The following is a 10,640-nucleotide window of genomic DNA, read 5'->3' on the forward strand; positions in this document are numbered from 1 at the left end:
TAGTGGAATCACAGTATGATGATGTTGCATTCTTCCAACTGTTTGATGTAGATACCACAGTTCCCTTCTACCGGATCAACCGTCAGCCTCGATCACTCACTTTACTCATGGCATCATATAAAAATTCAAACTTCCACAAGCCAGTGATTTATTTGAACAGCAGATAAACGGCAACACAACTTACAGAACTTAGTAGGTGGCACTAATGACCCCACCCACCACGCACACGCACACACAAACACACACACACACGCACGCACGCACAATCACATTGACAAACACACAAACACAAGCACATGGACAAACACGTATTCACACACAAACACAGTCACACACACACCTAGACAAACACAAAAAATTCACACTTCAGCACGTAGACAAACAGACACACACACACACAAGCACATGGAAAACATGCATATTCATACACAAACACAGGCACACACACGTACTAGTCAAACACATTCACACACACACTCACACACAAGCACATCGACTAACAGACACACGCAAACAAACACACACATGCAAACACACACACATAAACACGCATACGAACACACACATGCACACACACAAACAGATGCAGACACGCATACACACACACATACAGAAATACAAACACACACATATATACAAACACACACACACACATGTAAGCACACACACACGCACACAAACATATTTATCCCACCACACATGCAAACACACACACACACACACAGGGACATTCAAGTACACTCACACACACACACATGCAAACACACACACATAAACACGCATACGAACACACACATGCGCACACACACCCACGCAAACACAAACAGATGCAGACACGCATACACACACACATACAGAAATACAAAAACACACACACACATGCAAACACACACATGCACACAAACATATTTATCCCAACACATGCAAACACACCCCCACACACACACACACAGGGACATTCAAGTACACTCACACACACAAACATGTACGCACACACACATACACACAAACACATGCACACACACACACAGGCTTCTGTCACTAGCTCTGTCTACAAATATGTCCAAACACTCCACAGGCATGAACTCAAAGGTGAGCTGTAGGTTTGTTCATGCTCCAGGAGAGACAGTGTTTGAAGCCGTCACACATAGAGGTCAGTCTTCCAGGTCACTTGTCTACACACAAAGACCAGGAACGTTAGACATTGACATTCCTCAAACGCAAACACTCTCTGTCCTGTCCAGAGTGTTTTCCCTTCAAAGTGCTGACTGTCGCCAACTAGTGGCTTGGTTGAGTCACAGCAGAACAAACTTCAGGTTGGATCAAACACGTGGACATGAAGTATCTCTTTTTTGAGGCTAATTTTCCTTTCTAGTTTCATCAGTACATTGACTACTGCTGTAGTTCCAGAATTTAGATGAAAATCTGCCATCAACATTAGGTACTTGGTTGCAACTGCCATTTAATGAAACCAGGTGAAAGTTCTATCGTTTCCACTATTGTTTGTGAAAACATTAAGTTGTCTGTTTACTCAGCTTCAGTTTTTATTCATCTTTTCTATTTTTACATCACATCCTGTCAACTAAAGACTGTTTTCTCTAATGTTTGATACATTACAGTCAAACATTCTATTTTGCAACTTGTATTTCACTCATTTTATTGTTGCAAATCATTTCCAACAATGTTCTATAAGGAATGACACGATTTAAATAAAAGAAGTGTTGGTATAAAAAAATATAAACATGAACAGAAATAAAAAGTTCAATGTTTGTTTGTATAACAATGTGTTTTCACAATTATTAGAAAATCAGTGAGTGAACCTTTCCCAAATAAATATAATATTATATATAAAGGACGTAGTTATTAACGTGTGAGTCCGAGTGTATCTTTGCATCTTTGTTTCTACGTGTGTTCATAATGTACTTGACACACACACACACACACACACACACACACACACACACACACACACTTTGGAAAACAGCACGGCCCCGTCACATACCTCTCGTCCTGGAATAGACTCCCTTCCTCTGCATCGTTTCTTTTGGCAGCCGGTGTGAATCCATCGATCAGAGTCGGACCCTCGCGGCTGACCTGAGGGGTGACAGGGGGTCGCGGGCCTGATGAAGGAGGTTGTGTGTTTCCATGTCTGTCTGTAAAAGAGGCCGTTGTGTGTTGAACGTCTCATCTACCTTTTCACCAAATATTCATGAGGCTTTTATCCTCCAGACTTTTTCCATGATGCTCTGTTAGAACTTCTGCTCTGGTGAGACATGTTTTGTGTTGATCTTCCACATGTGTGATATTAGTGTTTGTTCCACTGACAGACCATCCACTCGCTGCTAGTGTGTGTGTGTCTTAGTGCTTTTTCCTGTTTAAGCTTCGCATGAAGATGAAGTGCGGCCTCACAATGGTCCATTGTCCAGTCTCCCGTCCACGCTTCCTGCCGGGTCAGAATTCACGGAAATAAAGACACAGGGCAAACAAACATCGGCGGCTAATGGCCCCCCCCACCCTCCGGCGGGGAGCTCCAGGAGGAGCCCCTCTTCTTCATCACCGGGTGTGTGCTCGTATTCCAGCCCGGAAACTAATCAGAACACGTTTGATACGTCTGGGAGTCAAGATGGTGAGAGGAACCGTTGTTGTGTCACCGGTGACCTTTTCCTTCATTGAGATCTGAGTCGGGGGTTCAACTCTAACCATGACTGTAAAAATTAAAGTTAATCCACATCTTGACAGAGATCCACTTCAATACTCAGAACCCAGAACCACAAACATTAATCCTATTCTGAATAAAAACTGGAATCAGAATTGAAGAGAGACAGTGGAAGAACAGATTAAGGAAGTCATTCTCTGCTACAAACCCAACCAACAGTTTCTTCCTGATGGATAGTTTTGGGGCTTCAAGGTACAAAAGATCCGTCTTCATCACTTCATATTCTCACTAAGGTTTGTGTGTGTTAATATGCTTAAATATCGTAATATTTTTTTTTCTTAACAACACCGTGTTGATATTAAAGAGGAGTGAAAAGATTCAAAAATGAATTAAAAAATATGAATAAAAAAATATGTTTAAAAATGTTTAATTTTAGTTCTTGTAAGGTTAATATTTAAATATATATAGTATATATATTTGCTATAAAAATTCACAAATATTCACAGCGTTTGTTTATTTTTGTGTTGCTATCAAACTTCCAGCCGCTAGATGGCAGTAGAAATTAGGACCCCCGCAATTTTAGAAACAATAAAATCTTATGAGATCCCGGCGATGACCAAGGACGAGAGGATACAGTCGATTCCAGCAGCTTTTAAAGCTGATGTTTGGACATATTTTGGTCTCAAAACAAATTAAAACAGTTACGACTTCATCAAGAATCATGTGGTCTGTAAATTCTTTCAACACCAGAGTCCAATACTCGACAATACTACAAATAAAGGTTCCAAATTCCAGGTTCTTGCCAATACACACCCCTCGTGTCCACATGTCTCATAGACACTTTTGTTAATTGTAAGGGGAAGGGTAAGGGTTACATTCCAATTCAACTAATTTTACTGAAGACAAAATAGCTTGAAAATGATCATGTAAATAGTACTGACCTCTAAGTGACACTTTTATGGGGGAGAGCAACTTAAACAGGTCAAGGGTAAAAGGGTTACAGGGGGGGCAGAAAACCTCTATAAAATTCAAATATGTACAATTCTAATTATACTTGACATATGACATTCTAACGTCACCTCCTTTTGTTAATTTTAAGTTGACCGGAAAGGGACAAGAAGACCGCCATGAAAATTCCACTCGTCAAAGAATGTGAGTTACTTGAAGGGGGCCAAATATATAATTCCTCAAACTCACAGTTTAATACATCATGAAATAATCCCCACTAAACAAAACCATGGTAGCAAGACATCAGTGACGACACTCAACTCTTTTTCCCTCCACACACACCAAACCTGTGATGAGAGTCAAAAAGGCAAGCAGGCACCTGTGTGGACTCCCCAGACGGCCTTTGGTTCCAGTCTCCTGAAAAACACAGTAGCTCCTGTTATTCTAGGAGTCAAATTAACCGACGGGCCGCTGATTTTTGGGCAGGCCCGATTGAAACCAGTCAGATCTCTGGGGGCCGGATAAGGCGGCGGGGCTCGGATTTATGAACCGACACTCGCACTCTCTGCTTTTTACACCAAAGTATGAATTTAATTAAAATAGTTTCAGTGGGTGAGTTCGTAAAAATGTAAGTCAGCAGACAAATTGTTAAGTTCGGAGTCCAAAACACACAAAGAGTGCAACGCTGAAGAAGGAAGCGGATTTTTGAGGGGAATTTTTACATTTCTTCTTGACCTGCTGGAAAAGACATTAGCTCGGTCTGTGCCAAGCGACACAGCAGAAGTTCTTTTTCCCCTTTATTTCTCTGTTCTTAATGCTTTCACCGACTGATGTCCAGGAACATCATTATTTCCTAGAGCACAATGTGAAACCAAATCACACGAGGGGCCAAAAAAAGTGTGTACATTTGATAAATCAAGCCTCCACAACAACTTACATTGTTAACCCTTGTTAGGGTCAAGGTGACCCGAGACCCTTGTGTTGTCTCTGGGTCAAGGTGAACGACATCCACCACAGCATGTGTATTTCTGGAATCCAGTGAGTTTGTTCACCTTGACACAGAGACAATACAAGGGATACCATAAACACATTTGTTATCGGGCCTTCGGGTCACCTTGACCCTGAGATAACACAAGGGTTAACAATGTAAGTTTGTTGGAGGCTTGATTTATTAAATGTATCTTTGTTTGGTGTCCTTGGCCAAATACGCTTTAACAAGTTTGATTGTGATTCAAAGTATTTTTATAAATGTATACACCATAATCTCTGATTTTTTGTCTTATTGTAAACACTTAGATTTCAACATGAATCTACTTGAGCAAACCACCTGGCAGGTCACATAAAATGACTTGGTGGGCTGTATTTGGCCCCCGGGCCTTCAGAGAAATCAATTTTCATAACTTTTTTTCAGCCAAAGTAATTTTCTTTCCAGTAGACCTTGCTAGTGGAGGCATCTATCCCAGAGCCTCTCACAGATGCCCGAGCTTCTCCTCCAGTTCTTTCTGTCAGCATCTCTTCCTAAAACACCGCTGAGCTCCGCAGGCAGCAGTCAGCGTTAATTACTCAGAAACCTTCCAGTGAAATGTGTCACAGGTCAGCAGCCGTGATTTGGAAAAGAAAATTGGTCGCATAACTCAGGTTAATGCCGCTGGAAATGGTTTCAGCAGATCTGGCAGGAAAAGGTAACTTCCTGAATAAGCTCTCATTCCATTCCTTAAGTTTCTTTTTCGGTCTCAACTCACTTTTTTTTTCCCTCCGCCAGGAATGGAATTGAAAAAAACACAATGAAGTCGTTCTCTTCTATGACCTGTGCGTGAAAAACGTGTTATACATGTGTTTGATATTCCGATGTAAACGTGTGAGGGGCTTCTGTGTGGAGATGAATCTTCTCCAGACTCCACTGACACCAGGCAACAAGCCACAGACAAATGGATGGAGAAGCAGTTTAGAAACACAGCGTAAATCTCACAGACGCTGTCATCTGTCCTAACACACCTCGTCCAGGCACCACCACTCTGAGGTGGGGGTTGACTTTTAGCAAAGAAATATGTGACGTTGGACGGAAAAAAACCTCCCTTTTCCTCCTCGTTCACCCTCTCTCTTGTTTTTCCTCGAGTGGGTTATAATTACACCTTCATCGTTGCTCAGAAAGGAAAACACTGATCCGAATCTCCATATAGAAATCCTGGTCTAGTCTAAATAAAAGTGTGTCTCCTTCGTTCATGGGGAGAAAAAAAGCCAGCAGTAGTTTAGTTTGAGACTTTATTAACAATCTATTTACAGATATTCAGTCATTTGAGGGCGATGTTAGATCCATGTGAAGCAGCTGATCATGACGTTCACACTAAGCTAGAAATGTATTTCAATATTTATGAGTCATCTTGTACGACATATATTGCTCATGTTATACACAGAATGATGGACAATTTTGAGTGGTAACCTTCACCTCTGTACGCTTTCTAGCATCATTGTAGTAAAGTTCCTTTAGACTACATATTTGTATATTGATAGGGGCATCTACCAACGTACCAACAAGTATCATCTCAACATTTAAGCCCTTTGAGTGACAACCCATTTGTCAGACATAAAATAGTCTTTAGTTTGTTATGGCATAACATTTGTACAGTTAGTAGTATCAAAGATGGTTATAATCGTTTTATTAAGCCAACTATCGACAAAAAGATATATAAAGTACTTTCTGTACAAAAAAAGAGTTTAGTATTGATAGCCCTGATACCACAAAAAGAAAAATTAAACCGTAAAATATTGGGTTAAGGAGGTCCACTATGTGTCTCATAAGCTGAGGCCAAAGAAACACAGGATATAGTTTATTGTACAAATATAATACCTGTATGTAACATGTTCAACAGGAGCGACGTACTTTACGCCCGGGTGGTGACACAGAGGATCTATACCATTGGCAATTTCTTTGAAGGTCCATGAGAGTTTTTGAGGATCTGGAGAAAGCATTTGACCAAGTCCTATGGGTGGTGCTCTTGGAGTACCCTGTAGAAGCAGTGTCAGACAGAAATACTAACAGCCAGAGCCTTGAGGGAGTCCAGTTTATTCTAGGGTTGGATCACGGTTTTTGCAGAGGATGTGGTTCTGTTGGCTTCATCAGACCATCACCTCTCGCTGAAGTGTGAAGCGAGGGGTAATAATCAGCACCTCTAAATCTGAGTCCATGGTTTTCAGCCAGAACAAGGGCTGGGTTTGGCGACCAGATCATGGAGGAGTTCACGTACCTTGTTAGTAGTAAGAGAAGAAAGAAGCGTGAGATCAGGGTGGCAAAGCTCTGGGTATACTCTTCAATCCAGGTGGATACCCCTACCTTTGGTCACGAACGGTGGGTAGTGACCAAAGGAACAGGATAGTAGTGGTTTCTCCCCAGGAAGGCTGGACTCTATCTAAGACTGGCTTGAGCCGCTGCCGTTACCTGTTGAGAGAAGTCAGTTGACTTGGCTTGAGAATCTGGTGAGGATTCCATCTGGAGCCCTCGCTGATGAGGTGCTCAGGGCATGTCCCACCTGTAGAAGATCGCAAGGGTGACCCAGAACAAGCTGGAGAGACTATTTTACTTGGATGGTCCTGGAATACCTCAGGGTCCCCCTAGGAAGGGCTCAAGGATTTAGCTTTGAAGCTGTACAATATCCAAGAAAACTGAGTGGTTCTGAACTGAGTTGAAGGAGATTTTAATCAATAAAATCTGGGTGAAAAGATTATTTTCTAACATTAAAAAGATTGAAAAAAATGCCCCTTACTGATGTTTCTGAAAATTGATGTTAAACAAAGATCAGCCCCATGCAAAAGTAATGTTAAAATAAAATGTGATTTTTATTTTTTTTGTTTGTTTTTTAATTAAAATATTGGAAAAATAAATTAAAAATGGATTAAAAGAGGACACAAAGTGAAATATGGAAATGATTTTTTCCAGAAATCTCAATAAACTGGAAAAGAAAACCTTTTTTTCAATAAAAAAGCTTGAAAAAATGCTTAAACATTTCCTTCAAATTTGTTAAAATTGTAGCAAAAGTGAAAATGTGAAAACAAAGAAATGTGTGGCTGAACGTTGACTTCTATCCTGAGGGTATCTACTTGAGTGCCACGTTACTGCAGCCACACATCCTTGATGATTCAACACAGAGCAAGATGTCATCTCTGCTTCAATACTTTAAACACACAAACGTCAGGTCATTAACCTCAGAGTCGGTGACAAATTGTCAGCAGTCGATGTGTGTTTGTTTCTCACACGAGCTGCCAGAGCGAGTTTGGTTTTCCCCTCACGGCTTCAGAGTTCCACACGTAAAAGTATAAAACTGGTGGATGAGTATCATTCTTGGCAGGATGTTGAAGAGCTTGAACAAAGAAACAATAAAGTCAAAAATATATTCAAAGCAGAGAGCGAGGCCGTGAAAAGCACTAAATATGTAATCTGGCCTCCCTCTGGGAACTGGGCTCTGCGCAGCGTCCAAAAGCTTGTGAGCGTTCCTTTGGAATAAATAGCTGACATGCCTCTGAACAGCCCTTGTTTATCTTGGGTGGCACTGGAGGAGAAGAAGAGGGATGCAAGGAAAAGCCTGGGAGAGGAAGGAGGGGATGACAGGAACCCGGGGATGGACGGAGGGATTTGAGATTCTGCAAAACAGAAATAAAGGGAGGCATCTGAGCAAAGAGATTCTTGGGAAAACCGGTGTATGAAAAAACAAATGACAGCTTTGGCTGACCTGCAGGAATAATATTTGCCTCTTTTCCTCACAGCAAGTAAATCATGCGCAGCCACAGAACTCAACGCGAGCGCCAAGAGCGACTTAATGGACTGTTAGAACAAATCTCCAGTGTGAGACCAGAAGGCATCTGATATGAAGGAGCCCAACAACCACACGACTGCAGCTGTGGGCATCGACTTACACATCCAAACTTTTCATGCATTAATAAGATCCAACCACCAGTTGACTCGCGGTGTAAGAAAATATCAATGCAATTATACTTTTTTCCCGATACTGTATCAATATTCCATCATCACTTTATAGTTTGAAAACATGTTTTTTTTAATAAAAACATGTTATTCTTCCATAGTTTATATTTCAATAAAGTGTGTATAAAACAAAATGTGTATTTTTTTTAAACAAGCAAATATTCACTGCCTTTATTTCACTTTTGTGTTGCGATGAATTCTGTCTAGTAGATGGCAGCGGTCATTACATCATTCACAGCTAAAAGAACTCCCTTAAGATCCCAGCGATGACTGAGTACGAGAGGATACAGTCGACTCCAGCAGCTTTTAAAGCTCATGTTTGGACATATTTTGGTTTCAAAATAAATTAAAGCAGTTACAACTTCATCAAGAGTCATGTGGTCTGTAAATTCTGCAACACCAGAGTGAAGTACTCGGACAGTACTACAAATATATCCTTGTTCCTACAGTATACTAAGTAAGAAAGTAAGTTTATATATCGCATTGTTGTACCATGATACGTATCACCACATTCTTCCCTATACACACTCCTAAGTTAACCATTAGCTTTTCATTTAATCATTCATTTTCCACCGTTTACCATTTTCGGGGAGGATCTATCCCAGCTACTTCGGGAATGAGGCGCGGCACAGAGTGAGAAGGTCGCCCGAGAGGTCATCCATGCACACACACACTCACACCTACAGACAATGTAGGGTATCTTAATCAACCTCTTTTGGACAATGGCAGGAATCTGAAGTGTCTGGGGTAAACTCAGCAAACATGTGATGAAAATGTACACAGATAGACCACAGGTAACCTCAAGTTGGTTTCAAAGCCGCAACCTTCTTGCTGTAAGCCACTTGTGCTATCTACTAACCACACCTGTGAAGTTATGGTCCTCAACCTCTACATTGACCTTGAAGCAAAACACTTTTCTCACCTTTTTTCCATAGATGAACTCTTCCAATAGCCTCACATTCACGATCACACAACTGACACAATTTGCGCTGGATGATGTCAAATAGCTTTGTCTAGAAATCCAGTCCTGTGAAGGAAAAACAAGTCTTGAAACATGAAGCAGAAATGTAGAAAACGTGTGTTGTTGGTCTGTCATAGTAACAGTTGTGTCTCATTTTCCTCAAATTGCAATGTTTTTAAAATGTTGTAATAGTTCAAAGTGTTGTTACAATAGTGCCAACACTGCCCAAGACCTGCAACAGTACTGTACTCAGTTGGAACGTGGCACATACACACAAACACACACTGCGTGCTGAGCCAGGTCACACAAATATTGAGAGTGTCTATTAAACACCACACCATGATAACATAACTTCTCATGATAGGTTTACAGCAGGACTTAACCCATTAAAGCAGCAATATGTAACATTATATTCCAGTATATTTTGTACAACCATGACTCAGGTGGTAGAACTCTTTAGCAATTATTATAACCAATACTTTTACTAGCTAACTTTGTCCGGACGACCCATCGGGAAAGTTTGTAAATGTACTTTTTGAAGTTACCAGGAAAATAAAATAAGAAACTGAATCAACCAAAAAACTTTTTCAAAAGCACGAAATTGGCAGCATCTAAACGATGATTGAATTACATTGCAATAACCCTGAAGGGTAGACAGAAACACCATTTTAAAATGCTATGGTTGGGCCTTTAAGGTCTATTGGAACCTATTTGTGTTACATGGACTGGATTGTTTGTTGAGTCTTTTTGTCATGTAGATCTTAGACTTTCTGAGTTAAATCACCAAACTAAGGATACAAGAAAATATCTTAAATAGCTTCAATTTGGTCTTCGCTCAAACTGGTTTGTGGTTTCAAAAGGAGTTAAACTGTTGAAGATGTTGAGAATTAAGAGGTGATTGAGAAGTTGAGAAAGTCTTTATCTTGAGAAACAGCTCAAGCTCCAAAAACGAGGAAGGGTGTTGTCTGAATTTTGTCGGTTCTCCTTGTGTGTAATTGTGTTTACTCCGCGAGCTGAAGTGCGGGCATGTGCCTGTGAGAGTGTGGCAGGCGGTCTGCTGCAGACACACATGTTTTCTCCGCACTTTTAACGACGGCAAA

This window comes from Callionymus lyra, chromosome 2 (assembly GCF_982586985.1).
Source record: "Callionymus lyra chromosome 2, fCalLyr1.hap1.1, whole genome shotgun sequence".
Classification (NCBI taxonomy): Eukaryota; Metazoa; Chordata; class Actinopteri; order Syngnathiformes; family Callionymidae; genus Callionymus; species Callionymus lyra.